The sequence below is a fragment of the Plecotus auritus genome (genome assembly GCF_963455305.1).
Source record: "Plecotus auritus genome assembly, chromosome: 3".
Taxonomy (NCBI): Eukaryota; Metazoa; Chordata; class Mammalia; order Chiroptera; family Vespertilionidae; genus Plecotus; species Plecotus auritus.
Genome location: NC_137772.1, coordinates 165,644,809 through 165,662,151, shown reverse-complemented (window position 1 = coordinate 165,662,151; position 17,343 = coordinate 165,644,809).

Here is a 17,343-nt window from a genome sequence, read left to right as displayed (position 1 = left end):
AGTTATAATTTTATTTCCTGTGATGGATGATGTTGTGTCACTGGAATTAAATTACCAAAGTTGAGGTTTAATAGTTAAAAGATGGAGCCTCTGGTCTAGTTCTACATGTAATACATTTATCGGTCTTAACTTGATAATATTCAGAAAATGGATTTTTGCAAAAATAATTTGGTAAGAATACATTAATAATTCCCATTTTTGTTTGCTATTTCAGAAAACTCTGACAATCACCCCTTAACAAATCATGGCCATCAAGTATATTTTCAATGGTAATATGAAGTCAGCTGATAATCCTAAAAACTTTCTCATTTAAATTAGCATTAAGCTAAATTCTAATTCAATAGTTGATGGAATTGGGAAAATAAGCATTATTCATTTAATATTTACTACCATAGTTACTGCTAATGAAATATAAATTGGTCTATTCATATTATAATAATACCTCTGATCACAACATTTATGTATAGTATGATTTCAGCACAGGCTCTCTGCACTTGATGGACCTATACTTTATCATAACTCAGTTTCCCACTGGTGATCTCTGAGCTGCATCAATACTTTCTTTCAGATAGTACATAGACATTGTAACTATATGACAGTCCTCAAAGTCAATTTTGAACCTCCAGGAAGTTGTCCCAGATCCATTTACATTAAGTGATTATTCATTTAACCACAAAAAAAGTAGGTAAAATTACAGTTTGTGTTTCAAAAGAAAGCCCATAATTTTTCCTTCCTTTCCTTCCTCTTCTTCTCATGCCCCACCTCCAACCTTGACCCAAAGATGGTAGATGAGGAGGGCTCAACAAGGCTAAAATTGTTAGCCATCTTCTGTGTGTCTGATGATTTACATAATCTTATTTAATACTCACAACATCCTTGAAAATTGGTCAGTCAGGATACAGGGGTTCAGAGAGATTATATAATTTGCTCAATCCCACACACTAGTAATTGTTATGACTGGTTTCCAAACCTAGACTTTTTATCTTTCCAAAGCTCTTTTGCCTGGAGGCTTAATCCAAAGAACCCATTCCATCGAATTTCTGTGATCATAACCCATTGATGAGTGTTTTTCTCAAGAGACAGTAAACTCCTTAAGAAGATGGATAGTATCATGTTCACTGTGGTGACAGGAGTCTAGCCTAGTGTGTGACACTTAATTGCCCATTGCTACTTTTCAGTGAATGAGCAAATTTATCCCTAGACATAAAATGTATATCTTTAAATCAATCTAAGTATAGATCATTCTCTCTCCACATCTTGAATGAGAGAATATTATTACACTGACTAACTTCTCTAAGCCTTCATTGGGAAACTCAGAGAATAATGAACAAAAACCTAGCAAATTTGCTTCATGGAATTAATCCTAGAAAATTATACCTGGATACAGATGTTATTTTGTTAGGTGCTAAAAAATCTTAAGCATCATGAGTTATAATACAAGGTCAGGACCTGAACAACACTCTATGTTAGAAAAAATCTGGCAGAAATCATCTGTTAGTAAATTTACTCTTTTTGCCGGGGAGGCGGGAGGAGCATTGGGGAAGAAAAATAAGGAAAGGAAAAAAATGTCTTCAAGTTCAGGACCGTAATCTTTCTCTTATGGGCTACTAAAAATTATATCTTCTCTTAATCTTCCCACTCATTTATTCATTCATTTATTCATCATCATCATTATTGTTATTACTACTACTTCTACTATTACCTATTTCCAACACTGTGCTGGATTCTAAAGAACATGACAAAAACAATTTCATAAAAATATTTGTTGTCCCAAGGAGAAAACATTATCAGACTAGAGGTAAAAAGAAAAGGTAATAGAAAGACAAATGCTAAATTAATAGGCCCTTACATTATATATAATAAGGAATAGTGGCTGTCACAATCATTATAATATGCAGTGCAGTGAGAAACTACCAAAATTCTATTTTCTCCAATTTTTCTTCATTTATGTCTTTGACAAAAGGAACAATTCTTGTCAAAAAGTGTTGCTAAAAGGAAGTATGAGAGTTTTAAGCAAGTGTTCTCAGGTTAGAACTGAAAATATCAGCAACCTAAAGCTTTAAGAAATAGTAACTATGAAGATGAGCCCCAGATGAGTTTTTATTTATTCTTAATTAAGACTATTAGAATAAAGTAGTTCTCCCCAAAAGCTCCTATGTTTTAGGAAAAGGAAGGCTAAAGCTCAAATTAATCACCTCACTATCATTCATCATTCCCACCAGAAAAAGCACTACACATTTTAAAGATGGCTACTAAATGTTTTCCAAAGTAGTTTAAAATTTGTTTGCTAAGATGTTCTGAAAAATGCACAAAAATAGGCAGCAGAGTAAAATGAGATTTTTTTAATGTTGAGTCTCTTTACCTTATTTCTGACAGAAGCACCATAAAAGAGATAAATTTATTTATCTATGAAAAAGTTTCCACTAGTTGTTATATTTTCATTAAATACTAGAGGCCCAGTACACAAAATTCATGCATGGGATAGGGGGTCCCTTGGGGGATGTCAGGCCTAAACCAGCAATCAGACATCCCTCTCTCAATCCTGGACTGCTGGCTCCTAATCGCTCACCTGCCTGCCTGTCTGGTCACTCCTAACTGACCTCCGCCAGCCGATCGCCCCCAACTGCCCCCCCCCCCCACCGGCCTGGTCACCCCATGCAGCCTGCTTGTTCAGTCATTTGGCTGTCCCTCACTAACCCCCCTGCCAGCTTGGTTGCCCCATGTAGCCCGCTTGTTCAGTCGTTTGGTCATCCCTCACTAACCCCCCCGCCAGCCTGGTTGTAGGCAGCCATCTTGTGAGGGTGTGAGGATCAATTTGCATATTACCTCTTTATTATATAGGATTAGCTGAATATTGTAATTCACACTTCAGTTCTCTCTAGTAATATGTATTTATGAATGTAGAGTTAAATTTAGATATCTTGCAAATGTATTTTAAGCAATTAAAAAGGTTTATTTGAAATTACTTTAAATTTGAATAATTTAAGGTTATTAACTATTAACATTCTTTAAATATTGAAAAATGATTTTCACAGGTACCTACATTTTTCTCCTATTTATTTTTATGCTATTGAGAAATATATCAATAAATGAATAAAAGTTGTGTCCATTGATGTGAAGAAAAGTCTTCTCTTTTTTTAATAGTTTTAATTTATCTGAAATTGTCTATTAGCATTGATACATACAAGATTTCAAGTCAGTTATAACTAATCTAATTCATGATTATTAGAATAGTGTAGGGACTTAAGACTGCATTAGTTTTCCAGATCATTTTCTTAGCCAAGGGAAATATGGACCATATTCTTATGCAGTTTCTTTCAGATTTTTCCTTGTAGCTTCAGAAAGAATTATACTTAAACATTTGCTATAGAAAATACACAAAGAGAAATAGTAAATGCCATTATGCAAAATCCTTCAGTGAGTATTTCTATGTGCCAGGGACTGAAGTAGTCACAGGGAATACAATAGTCAGCAAGACTGATCTTGTATAGCCCATTATAGAATTCAGAAGGGTTGGAAATTGAGAAGAGAACATTCCAATATCCAAGACAGGACACAATCAAAAGCTTTAAAATGAGCAAGCTTTCAGAGGCAAATGACAAGAAAATGGGCTTGACATAAAGGAATATATAATTAGAAGACAGTGAGATAATATGTTTGAGAGGTGATGAGGAAGGAAACAGGGATGGCTAGAATATTAGGTCTGAATCAAATGAAAAACTGAATTTTAGTTATTATCTAGAGTGTGATCTGAGTGAAACTGAAAACAGATGAAGCTGCCCAATGAGTTTGCTTAAACCATGGGTACATGTAGTAGCGTTAATCTAATCAGGTTGTGTTCCACTGTGTAATTATTTGTTTTGTCTTTTGGACATTTAGAATGCAGTAGTTCAAAAAACAAATGTCATGCTTTCTTTTATAAATTTGTTTTTTGGAAGAAAAATTTGAAAGATATAACTTATCAGCTGATCAGGAAAAATAAATTCAAAAAAGACAAAAGCATTATTAAAAAGTAACATTTATTAAGTAGTTCAATACTGTTTCTTTGACTATTTACTATGTACCAGACACTGTTTTTGCTATCTTGGGTATAAGATAGGGAATCAAAATGCAAATTTCTCTGCTTTCACGGACTTTACATTAAAGTGAGACAGATAAGATAATGACCAAATAATTATATAATGTAATGACAGTTAGAAATATGTGCCAGGAGAAAAATAGAACAGATGTAAAGAGGTATGACGAGGGTGGTAGGCAAGCATAGATATTTTAGGTATGGTTAGCATATAGGAATGTCAGAGGAGGTAACATATGACCAAGACCTGAAGGAAATGAGGAATGAGCCATGTGGTCCTTTGGGTGTGGGGAGGGGAGACAAAAGAGGACCTGCAGGAAGAGGCAACAGTCAGTGCAAATGCCTTGAGGCAGGAACTTGACCTGTGTGAGAAACAGCAAGGACAGTGGGGCTCCGAGTGGAGATAGAAGCGGGAGAGGAGGAGGTCGATGGAGAAGTTATCATAGGGCTTTGTAGGCCACAGGAAAACCTTTGAACTTTATCCTAAACATCATAAAGACCAACAAAGCAACTGGTTTTGAGTACAAGAATAGCATGATCTGATTTGTGTTTTAAAAGGATCTCATTCCTATTTTGAGAAGAAATTGTGTGAAATGACAGAAACAAGAATAGTAGTTAAAAGGCAATTAGCAATAATCTAAGTAAGAAATTTGGTGACTTGGATATATGGAAACAGGTAAGGTGGTCAAAAGGGCTGGATTCAAAATATAGTTTGCAAAAGGACTGACAGAATTGGCTAATGGATACGATTCACAAAGTGAGAAAATAAGCAGAGTTCACAATGACACCACCACCATTGGGGTCTAAACAGCTGGTTAAGAGGTCCTGTAATTTATCCAACTGAGCTTCTTAAGAGAGGGATAGACTTGGTGGGAAATGAAGAATATGAGATAGATAATTGAAGAAAATGTAGGAGAGATGTTCTTATTTAGTGCAGAAATAGAAAGGAAAGCAAGAAAGCAAGAGAACAAATAAAAGGTGGAAGCAGGAGCCTCAAATGAGACTTTAAATGAACAATCATGCTTGATAGAAATAAAAAACTTTTATCATTATTTTATAGATTTATGTCCCATTTTTAAAAGTTTAGATCATATATCTTCTTGAAAGCATTTTTCCCTCACCATTGAAAACTTCAAAACTATGATTTTAATAATTAGAAAATGTGGATCTACAATAATTTATTTAACCAAACCTTTGTTTTCAAAAATTTAAATACACTAAATTTTTTTTGGCAATTTCAATAACAATGTGAAAATATTTCCTGGATTTTAATTACTTGCCTTTGTAATTGAGTAGTTCTGTTGCCACTGACCAGGAAATCTTCTCACATTATTGTCAGATTTTATGTTGAATAGTCATTGTGTCATCATTATATTGCTCTCTCCTACAGAATTACTTGACTAGGATATTAATATGTCAGTAGCTTGGAGCCCTCAGCCAAGTAAAACACAGTAAGTCTGTTAATTCATGTCTTGTCAAACCTGAAAGAGAAAATGCATCCGTCTGTCATGCTTACATGGAAGGTAATGGAAGCCCTGGAAAATAATGACCTTCCATGGGGTGGACAAACAATCAGTGTGCTCTTCTACGCCACTGATGTGTCTTCCAATTTATTGCTCAGAAGTGTTGCATTTCCCCAAGGAAGAAAAAATCCTTTCATGGGCCCAGGTTCTTTAGTAAATGCTTATGACAGAGCATTTCCTCTTCATTCTGTGTCACAAAGCTGCCTATCTATCAGGAATGGGGAAAGTCAGGTTTGATAAATTGGAAGCCTATTTAAAATTCTCCAGCTCAGAGCCATTATCTCTCAATGCCATTTAGTATTTCTTGTTCCTTATTTTCAAGTTAAACAGAAAATGTGGAGAAAGGGTAACCTTTCTAATACAATACATGAGTTTGATGGCTGAAATTTGGTTGCAAAACAATTTGTAAGTCACAGATATTAATTATGTTAACTTCTAATTGCAGTTTTTATAGCTATAAAGTAAATAGTACCAGAGTTGGTCTTACAAGGAAACACAGCAAGAACACCATTTGCACTTCAGCCCCTGACCCTAATCTACCTTCTTGAAGAGGAGAAGGGTGGAGATAAAAATAGGTGCAGAAAACAATGGCAAAAACAGATTCTCAGATGTTTTGCTTTCCAGTAAGGCCAACCCGCATTTGAACAGAGATACTTTTATTAGGTAAGGGATTTGATCTCTTATCAACACCCTATTGAGGTTAATGACAACTGTCCAGTAAAAAGGAAAATAAAAGTGTAGAGTCCTGGGGAACAGTAAGGCTAATACCAAACCTACTTGCTTTTCGACATTGTCTAGGTTGGCTCAGAATATCCTAAGAAGCTTGGTAACACAATTGGGCAATCTCCACAGAGCCAGCCTGTGAATCATTATTCTACTGAAGAACACAAAACCAAATTTCAAAGAATTGCAAATGTAGGCAACTCCTATGCTTTGTGGAGTACACCCATCCAACAAAGCCCTTGCTAAGCCCTTTCTAATTAGTATTGAACTGAAATCATCCCCCACACATTAGCATGCTGAATCTGAGTATATTTTAACTTGCTGGCCTAATTGGGATATTTTACATTCCTCCCAAATAAAAAATTTTGAAATGCAGGTTATCTCAGAGACAACTAAGTAACTTCACCTTGCGGAGCAGACAATTCCTCAAATCATTCTTTCTCTTCTTTCGAACTAATCTCTGGACCCATCCTGGATGGCCCCTCTGACATATAGGGCTCTTCCCATGAGGTTGGGTTTATGCTTCTGTTAGTAGCATTCATATTTCACTGTCTTAATCATCTTCATATTGAATGATAATATCAATAGTTGATACCCAACACTACCTAGAACAAAGTAGGAGTTAAATAAGTGTTGGCAAGTATAGCAAGTTAATTCTAATAATGTCACCTCACCCCCTTGGCTCCTGGATATCCTTCCACTTAAAAAAAAAAAAAAACATTGATCTGATTCTACATGTAATCTAATACTTGGAAAGACCTCTATTAGCTCCAGAATTATTTTTTAAGATAGAGAAATCACTTTTTCCTTAAGTACAAAGCTATTATTATTATTATTATTACTTATTTTGTTAATCCTGACCAGATAATATTTTTTTCCATTGATTTTTCAGAGAGTGGAAGGGGGTGGGAGTGGGGGTGGGGAAATAGAGAAAGAGAAACATTGATGTGAGACACATTGATTGGTTGTCTCCTGCACTCACCCTGCCCAGGACCAGGGATCAGCATGGGTACATGTCTTTGACTGAGAATTGAACCCGGGGCCCTTCAGTCCACAGGCTGAAGTTCTATCCACTGAACAAAACCAGCTAGGGCAGGACACTCAATTTCTTTAATGAGTGTCTAGTTTAGTCAAGCAATTGATAATCAGACTTTCAGAGGAAATAGAATGAAATTTATTTCATTCTAATATGACGGAAATCACCCATATGGTGTTTCTTCCTATCCTAAAAAGGTCATTGAGGCAAAGAATGTTAAAGGGCCAGGCTACCTTCTTGAAGAGGAGAAAGGTGGAGATAAAAATAGGTGCAGAAAACAATGGCAAAAACTGAGATCTCAACAAGTATCCTGCTGAAATGGCATGACCAAATCATGCTCCCAAAGGAGAAATAGGACTTTGGCCTCCATCATCTTTCTTTGAACAATTCAGTTGTAACTCTCCTTGACATGAAGCAAAGTGGTAGGCAACCTACAGACTACCTTTCAGGGACACAGTCTCAGATCTTGCCTAGACTTATTAGATCTGACCTGCAGTGTCATAAGGATTTCAGATGAATCCAATGCGCATTAAAGTTTGACAAGCCCTGGCATGGAGAACAAGCTCTAAAGTCAGAATAATAATGATAATGGCAATTCAGCACATATGTCCAGTAAAGGCAAACAATTTATATTACACCAATACAATTTTTCACATATGAGGAATCAAAGGAATGAGAAGTAAATAACTTATCCCAAGTCAAAAAGGCAATAAATTGAATCAGGAAGTCAAATAAAGCTCAAGTTGAAGCTCTAACTCTGCTGTTACTGGCTTGTTGACCTTGAACAAGCTACCTAAACTTTCTGAGATTGTTTTCTTATTGGAAAAAATGGGAGATTGTATACACATCTCACAGTTGTTATGTAAGTTAAATGAGATTATTTGTGTAAAGAATCATACATACATTGATATTATTTATATTTTCAATGCTTCTGATAATCTCTAGAAAATACTAGTCAGCTTGTTCAGGATTAATATATTTAATCATTATGTTGGATGTGGGAATCATTATGTTGAATGTGGGATGTGAGTGAAAGTAACTCCAACAGAAGGTATATGAAACAATACTGAGGAGATTTAATCTTCAGATCTTTGGCTGTGGAAATAGGTGACACATTCCAGGGGCAGAGACTAGAGAAGAAATTGACAGACCTCAAAGAGGAAATGACAGCAGTCATGAGAGAAAATGTTTGAAGGTGAAGCTTTTGTTGCCAATTAGCAGATGTTTTAAATTTAATATCTGTATTAAACTCTTAAGTGTTTAAATTTAGCATAATCAATCATTTTGTAATGTTTTTTGCTTTAGGTTTTTTCCCTTTTCTTTTTTTTTTTTTTTTTTTTTTTTTTTGCTTCATTTCTTATTTTTTCTTTTTTAAAGCCAGAGGTAAAACTCCATAGGGTAGAAGCAGATGAGAAACATGAAAGGGTGAAACCTGTTGAGAAACTGTGAGATTAAAATCATGTTCCTGGAATCCTGGTACTGCACCAGGCCTGCCGAGCCATGAGGCAAACAGGGAAGTCTCCTGCTGTGTTTTCTAAGAAACCAAATAGAAAAACATCTAAAAGGAAGCGGTGTGAGGTAAGAAAGGAATCATGCTGCCGCAAAGACCCTCCCACACTAGGTATGCATACACACACACACACACACACACACACACACTACATGAGTGTACCCATAACCCCTGCATATAGACATACTGATACACACATCTATTTTTTCTACTCATCTATTTTTTCCCCAGTATTTTGCTTTGCTGGCAACCAGAGTGGGGGTTCTGAAATTATACTATATTGGGTACATTTGAAAAGGAAAATAACCTTGATTTGATTTATTTTAATATTTTTAACTTACAATTTATCACTGAACACATGTAATATGGGGCATCCTACAGGGCAGGCAGGGAACATTGCTAGGGTTCCTAACAGCATTTGAACTTTCAGTTTCCTAATTACCACCTACTTTCTACTCCCTAGAATGGACCTATTAGTGTACTTTACAGAATGAATAGATCTTTTATTAGCAATTATGTTTCAGAATTGCTTTTCATATAAAAGCCTTGCACTAACCGTATCATTCCATTGATCTTACTTCAATGTGCTCCTTATAGTCATTTCAAACAGCTAATAACTTGCTAATATAACTTAACAGGTACATTTTGTACCTTTCTCTGCACCGACTGTAGACATACCAGCTCATTAACACTGAGAAAGAACACAGGCTAAAGCCCTTTCTTTTAACAAGCCAGCAGTGTGAAACCAAAGTCTGAGCTCTTTTTCTTGTAATCATCTTGCTGCACCACCTCCATAAGACCAGGAGGTAAAGTGTAGGGAGAGAATACCTCATCGAGTTGCTTCAATAAGAAATTCTTAGCATTTGGGTGGTATTTCTAAAGTTTTCTTTCAGATGTGTTCATTCATTCCTATCTTGTGTCATTTCAAAGTCTCAGCGGTGCAGCTAGCTGGCTGCCTGAGGAGCGTGCCAAGGTCATATTGAACAACGATACTTGTGCCGAGGTGCACTTCCACACTAATATTACTACTTCCAGGCCAGACCCACCTCTAACAACACAAAAAGGAAAAACAAGTTGCTGTCAATTGGCAAGACAGCAGCAAGGAAGGTGAGTCTGCAGGAACCCTCCTGGGACGACGGTTGCTGACACAGTTGTTAACTACAGAGCACAGGATTTTTCTATTCCCAGTAGTTCTTTGATTGCATTTGATTATTTGGGGGTTAAGTCAGAATGAAAGGTGTTTTCACTAGTCCAGTCTATTTAATAAACTGCTTACAGTAAGGGAGAAATATGTTTGAGATTGTTTGCATATTCTATAAGGAAATATAAGCCAGCTAACAATAGAACCAATAAGAATTTCATAGAGTCTCTTGCTGAGTGTACTATATATTTATATGAAACAGATATTGCATACCTGCCAGAAAAAAAATCAGCACAGAGCTTCATTTGAATCCCATTACCCCAGTTAAATTAACCCAAAATGACAAAATTGTTCAATAATTGTATTCTTTTATTATACCCACTGCTTATGCTTTCAAATAAAATCAGGCAGCTCTTAAAAACAGTGTTTTTCACAAGGAGACCCTTTTAGTGAATGCCTGCTTCCAAAGTCTTCACTCAGTGAAAACTCCCACTGATTTAATTCACTTACAGGTATTTTCATAACCTCTCTCACACGAACATAAATGTTCATGGGCTACATCCAAGAAGTTAACAAGCCTAAGATAACAGCTCTGCAAGCTATGAACTCAATTCCTGCTCCAGTTTGTGGGAGAACATGCAATGCTAGCAAAATAAGGGAGTTCAATACATCAACCTGTCTGCCAAGAGAATTCAACTTGCTCAAAATACATGAACTTAAACCAATAATCTGGAGAGGTAGATGCAAATGAACCAACATGGCTGCACAACCAACTCCAGCTAGTTTTCACCATAGCATTAGTGTGTGTGATTGAAACACAGATAGTGGCTTTCTCCACGGTACTCCCATAATGCTTTGTATACACTGCTATTCTAGTCTTTTCTTCAATGTATTATACTTATTTCTTGGGATGAACTTTTCCCTCTAATTATCTTGGGTCCCCGGAAGGTAGGGAACATATTTTTGGTTTTACAAATGCTTGTCAAATGAATGAATGAATATTAAACATTTTCAATTTTTTTTCAAACGACTTGAGTTCTTCATTTTCAACTTATGTGTTTAATATTAATATTATTTTGTTAACAGATGTTTTAAATTTCAAATATAGCATTCATTTTATTTTGCTAATCGTCTTTCAAAGACCATTTCAAATGTAACTTTAACCATGAAACTTTTGTTAATTTCTCTAGCTGCTATGATTTCTTCCTCCTTTGAATACCTATTTCACTTGAAATGTGTTTCTGTTTCAGAACCTCCCTTATTTTTTTTAAATTCTTTTATTTCCTCAAACCCAATAGGCTAAAATTTCCTCAAGGGCAGGGTCTACCTTTTCATCAGTTGCTTTGTTCAGCATGAAGTCATGTACATGGTAGGTGTTTGATTTAATGCAACTTAACCAAATTTATTGATTGCAAAATATGGCTCAATACTGTATATTAAAAAAACCATAACTGTGGCTTGTAAAACATCTGGCCTTAAAAATAAAATTCACATGAAATTCAACTAATTCACCAAAGGGAGGAATATAGGCTAAAATAGTTTATGGATATCTACATGGAGAAACAAGTAACATTTTGAAAGGTAAAGAAACATAATGTATGAAAGACAAATATCAGAAATTGTATTATAGTACAGCAAAGTAAGTCCTGCCGTTTGCTTTTTCATGTGACACTGGCAAAATTGCACTGCCTTTGGAGTCTCTATAAAATGGACATAATCATGCCCACTTTACTTTGAGAAGGAAGTGTGAGATTTCTGAAGCTTCCTATAAACTCTAAGATGCTGCACAGGAGAAGATGTTTTTAAACACACAGAGGATTAGGTCCAGAATAGAGGGAAATGAAGATAGATGGGAAGGGTAAGGTTGTATTGAAAACTCTCAAAGTCAAACAGAGCAGCTTGGATTTGATGAAGTAGAAAGGAGAAGATGTGCATACTCTTTAACGTGGAGAATGACAGGAGAAAAGTAGTTTTAAGGTGTATAATCAAGAAGTACTCAGTAGAAGTGAGATCTGAAAAAAGAAAGATGCTATATGTTCTCAACTCTATGTGGAATCTAAAACAGGTAAACACCTACAAATAGAGAGTAGAATAAGGATTGCCAGGGGCTGAGGGAAGAGGGGGAATGGAGAGATTTTGGTCAAAAGGTGCAAATTATATTGTAACAATACAGTATCATATACTTGAAAATTGCTAAGAAACTAGATCTTAAATGTTCTCTCTGCAAAAAAAGATAATTATGTGAGGTTAGTGAGGTACTAACTAACTTTATTGTAGCAATCATTTCGCAATATATATGTGTAGTAAATCACCATATTTGTACACCTTAAATTGAGAGGATGGAAAAGGATATTCTAAGCAAATCAAACCAAAAGAGACCAGGGGTAGCTATACTTATACCAGACAAAATAAAATTTAAGCTCACAAGAGACAAAATGTCATTATATAATGATAAAGGGGTTAATTCATCAAGAAAATATAATAATTGTAAATATTTATTCATCCAGTATTGGGTCACTTAAAAATATAAAGCAAATAATAACAAACTAAAAGGAGAAATAACAGCAACACAATAGTAGTAGGAAACTTTAATATCCCATTCTCAATAATGGATAGATCATCTAGATAGAAAATCAATATGGAATTAGCTGATTTGAACAACACTATAGACCAGGGGTGGGCAAACTTTTTGACTCGAGGGCCACAATGGGTTCTTAAACTGGACCAGAGGGCCGGAACAAAAGCATGGATGGAGTGTTTGTGTGAACTAATATAAATTCAAAGTAAACATCATTACATAAAAGGGTACGGTCTTTTTGTTTTTTTTATTTCAATAGTTTTATTCATTTCAAACATTTTAACAAGAAGAATGTAAACACCAATTATTATAATTTGAAACTTCAAAAAATGGAGGAATCATAGCACAATAACATACCTTATGTTGAAGATGCAAAGGCAAAATAAAATTGCCTAACAAAGGAAAGCCTTTCAAATTAAACTTAAATATAATAAAATAATTTAAAACTAAAACAAATAGAAAAGAACAAAATGTGTAAACAGTAAATTAAACATTTTCTTTAGTGCAACTTCCAAATTATGCCCGGGACGTAGATGTAGATGGCAATGTAGACTGGGTTGAAAGGTTTTTGGTCTTTAAAACATCAACTTCAGTGGGAACAGTGTTGTTGGTCTCCTTTTTAGCTAATGCTCTGATACTGTGCTCTCCAGGGGCGTGTCTCCCTACATCACCACGATAACGTGTCTACGCATTCCCAGGGTGATGTCGGGGGACACGTCCGCGGACATTACAAGGAGCCTCTGGAAGATTGAGAGGTTGTTCCTTCTACTGAATGGGCGGATATAAATCCGCCCACTCAGAAGAAGGAGCTGCGGCCGTGTTTCCCGACGTTGCCATGTTAACACTGCTGCTGGTGAAGGAGCGGAGGGGAGAGCAAGAGAACCCTCTGCTCTTTCGGCTCCGCGGGCCAGATAGAACAGCCGAAAGGGCCGGATCCGGCCCGCGAGCCGTAGTTTGCCCACGGCTGCTATAGACCAAATGCACCTAACAGACATGTACAGAACATTTCGTCCCATGGTATTTAAATATACATTATTTTCAAGTAAGCTTAGGACATTCTTCAGTATAGATCATATGTTTAGTCATGAAATAAGTAGTAACAAATATGAAATTATATTAAGTATCTATTATTATGAATGCAATGCTATAAAATAGAAATAAATAACAGGAGGAAAACTGACAAATTTAAAAATATGTGGAAATTAAACAATACATTCTTGATCAACCAATGTTTAAAAGAAAAAAGAAAAAATGAAATAAAATATGTGACGTACAACACACCAAACTTATGGGGAAAAGAGGGAAGTTGATAGCTATAAAAATTACATTAAGTAAAAAAGATAAATCTCAAACACCTAACATTGCACCTGAAGGAACTAGGAAAATAAGATCAAACCAAGCCCCAAGTTAGTAGAAAGAAAAAATAAATATCAGAGTGGATAAATGAAATATAAACTAAGACAGCAGGAGAAAAGATCAGTAAAACCAAGACCTCATTTTCTGACAATTTTAGTCTGTGTGTGTCTTTGAGGCTAAATGGAATCTCTTGTAAGCAGCACATCATTGTCTTTTTTAACCCATTCAGCTACTCTGTCTTTTGATGGGAAAATTTAATCCAGTTACATTTAAAGTAAATATTGATAAGTTTGTTTTCTGACTGTTTCTTAGTTCCTTTTTTTCTTCTCTGGCTGTCTTTCTTTGTGATAGGATTTTTGTAGTAGTGTGTTTTGATTCCTTTATCTTAGCCTTTTGTTTGGTCTACAGGTTTTTTCTTTGTGCTTACCATGAGGCTACAAAAGTATCTAGCAGTTATAACAACCTTTATTAAGTTGGGCCAGTCACAGCAGTTGGCAGTCACCTCAGTTGGACAGGGTCACAGGCTATATTCCCTGACAAGGCAGTGCCACTGATTGGAGTCTGCAATTAGTCAGTGCTGCAAGCTGGGGTCCTCAATTACTCCTGGTCAGATGGGGCCACAGGCTGTGCTCCCCAAGATAGTACTGCTGTCTAGAGTCGGTAATCAGGCAGGGCTGAAGACAGAGCAACGTGATCCAACAGGACCTCAGGCTGTGCCCTAAAGTTGGGTGGGAATAAAGACAGGACTCTATCAACAGACAGGCACTGGCTGTGCAATCCTGTTGATCAAGATAGATGGGACTTCCAGTTATATCCTGCAGTTGGTGGGGCTAGCGGCTGTGGTGTGTTGTTGGATAGAGTTGCTATCCAGATTCCCTGGTGCAGAGGCTCCACAGGCAGTATGCAACAATCGGGCAAGGCCGTAACTGTGCTCTGATGTCAGGTAGGGCTGTGAACTGAGCTCTAAAGCCAGGCAGTGCCTTAGGCTGGGCTTCAAGTCTACCTGAGATCACTGTTTGGGCTTCTTGGTCAGACAGTGCAGGAGGTTATATTCAGCAGCTGGGTGGCATGCTGACTTGCTTCCCTGCCTAGGCAGGCCATAGAATGTGTTCTGCAGCTGCCTGGCATCTATGCCCAGACTTCCTGGTGAGGCATGACTGGAGGCCATGCTCAGCAGTTAGACAGGGATACTGACTTGCTTTCTTGTCCATGTAGGGCTGTAGAATGGACTGCAAGGCTGATACAGCCATTGGCTGGGAAACCAAGTAAAGTAGAAGCGCCAATCAAGTTCCTTGGCAAGATGGGACCAACATCTTGGATCTGTGCTTACGTACCACCTCTAGCAGGAGCACTGTTTTCTAACATCTACACACTGGTTGCTACAAGGCACATCCCCCTTCCCCATCTCTATCTGATCCCTGGTGGTCAGGGTCTATCCCGTGAACTCATGAGGTAAGACTCAAATGGTCCTCCGGGGAAGCAGTCCACAATGTTGTGAAGCAGGGATGCCCACCTTAGGCTCTCTTTTACTCACAAGAGAAACAGGAAGCCGAGGGGCCAGGGTATCCTCTCTGTGCTGCTCTGCCAGCTTCGGGGAGGAGCAGTGAGGTCAAAGTGAAACCACTCCTCTTACCCTTCTAATATGTTTCTTTCCAGTCTCTGTTGTCTAAGGGGGTGCTTCTGCCTAACTCTTCGCTTCTGGAATTTTTACAAAGGTGTCTTGTCTATGGATGGTTACTAGTTGGTTTTCTGTGAATGGGACTGATGTCAGGGACCAGCTATTCTGCCATGTTGATGACATCACTGAATTGTTTATTTTTAATAAGGAAAAAATAGCCTGGCCCAGGATTGTCAGTAGAAGGAGAATACAGAGAGCACTTCATTATGCTCCTCAGATATTAGGCTATTATAAAATGACAGCTGCCAAGCTTAAAGTAAACAGATAGAGAAAGAAATGCATAGCCCACTTGTGTTGATCTATAGGAATTTATCTGGTATGACCTTGCTGATCAAAGGTATATTTCTGCCCTGACTCCTTAATTCTGTTAGAAATAAAAATAAATTGTTTCTGTCCAACACAGTCTGTATTTCTTCCTTATGTACTACACAGATATCTTTTGTCCTCCCCTATCATCTACAGTGCTTGATATAAGAAAATCATATGTATTAGAAGTCTGTATCCCACTGTGCATCATAATCTACTTCCTGCTCAGTTGTTTCCTAGTAGATTTAGGTCCCAAATTATGTCAGAATGTACTAACGGGACCTAGGGAGGGGATGGTCCTGATTCTGTTTTAGAAACCAGTACTGCACAGCAGGGGATTGATTGCCAATCTTCTTGTTGCTGCACAATCTGCATCACAATCCAGAAGTAAATGGCTAGGAGAACTAAACCTGCCTCATGGTAGATAGGACTATTCTATTCCAAAATAGCAAAACGTGCCATAATGTTATATCTTACTTCAGTGCTATATGATCTAAGGTTATTGTCATTTATTCTCAGTCTTATTCATATGGTAGTCTGAAGTGCAGTTAATTTCAGAAATCATTAATCAGTTAATCAAAATATGAATTCAGTGTACCTAATGTAATTAAAACAATGATGATAATAATTATTGTGTAATGTGCTTACCATGAGGCTACATAAAATATCTAACAGTTATAACAACCTTTATACATCACATGTGTAATGATAGTGAGAGAGTCCAGTTATCAGTCCCACACTAGTCACCAAAGAGAGTGTATGTATCCCCTATTGTTTTCTACCTGGAAGAAAAGCACTGATAGGAATAGATGAAGCATAAGGACATTATTTGGTAATGATGCCAGGTTAGATTTTTTTAATTTATAGAGAAACAATTAAAAATACTGCTTCTCCATGGCACTTACTTTTGGCCTTTTTTTGGCAGGGAATATGGCATCTCTTTGGAGAGTCCTCTGGATCCTCTTTTGAGATCTTCATCTGTTGTCTAAGGCTATTAGACTCCTTAAGGCTGATACAAGGTGGCTGTTAGCCATTTGGGATTGGCTTCTTGTCCTGGAAAGGTCTAGAACAGTAATTCTCAATGGGAGGTGATTTGGGCACTAAAGGACATTTGGTGATATCTGCAGACATGGTACATACTACAATGCACAGGAACGCCCTTCACAACATAGAATTGCTCATATCAAAATATCTGTGCTGTGGTGGCAAAACTCTGTCTTCATCCTGGTCATTTGAGCACATAAGGGGGAAAAAAACCAAAAGCAGGTGACATGGGTACTTACTTATTATATCGTTATTTCTAATTTTAACTATCACAATCATCTTGTAAAGTAGTTATTAGTGCACACATAGATATATGGTAGACAGTAGAGAGAATTTTAAACAATATAAATAACTGCAAAGTATATTTTAATTG